The sequence below is a fragment of the Triticum aestivum genome, chromosome 4D (assembly GCF_018294505.1).
Source record: "Triticum aestivum cultivar Chinese Spring chromosome 4D, IWGSC CS RefSeq v2.1, whole genome shotgun sequence".
Lineage (NCBI taxonomy): Eukaryota > Viridiplantae > Streptophyta > Magnoliopsida > Poales > Poaceae > Triticum > Triticum aestivum.
This window is the reverse complement of record NC_057805.1, coordinates 305,606,651-305,607,149: the sequence shown is the minus strand read 5'-3', so window position 1 is coordinate 305,607,149 and position 499 is coordinate 305,606,651.

The following is a 499-nucleotide window of genomic DNA, read 5'->3' as shown; positions in this document are numbered from 1 at the left end:
AAAAAGAAAAGAAAAAAATGATTTAAAATAATAATAAATAAAAATAAAATATAATAATAATAAAAATAATAAATTAATTAATAAATATATAAATAATAATAAAAAATTAATTAATTAATTAATTAAGATAATTAATTAACTTATTTAATCATGTTAATATTAATTAATTAAAGTTAATTAATCCTAATGAATTAATCTAATTAACCTGTTAGTTTAATTAAACAGAATTAGTTTAATTAAACCCTAATTAACCTAACAGAGTATGACACGTGGGTCCCACTGGACCCACGCGACAGTTTGACCCAGTCAACCCCTGTTGACTGCTGACGTCAGCATGACATCATGCTGATGTCATAAATCCATTTTCCAATTAATTTAAATAATTAGTTTAATTCCAGAAATTAATAAAATCTATAGAAAATCATATCTTTTAATCCGTAACTCGGATTAAAATATTTTCAACATGAAAGTTGCTCAGAACGACGAGACGAATCCGGAT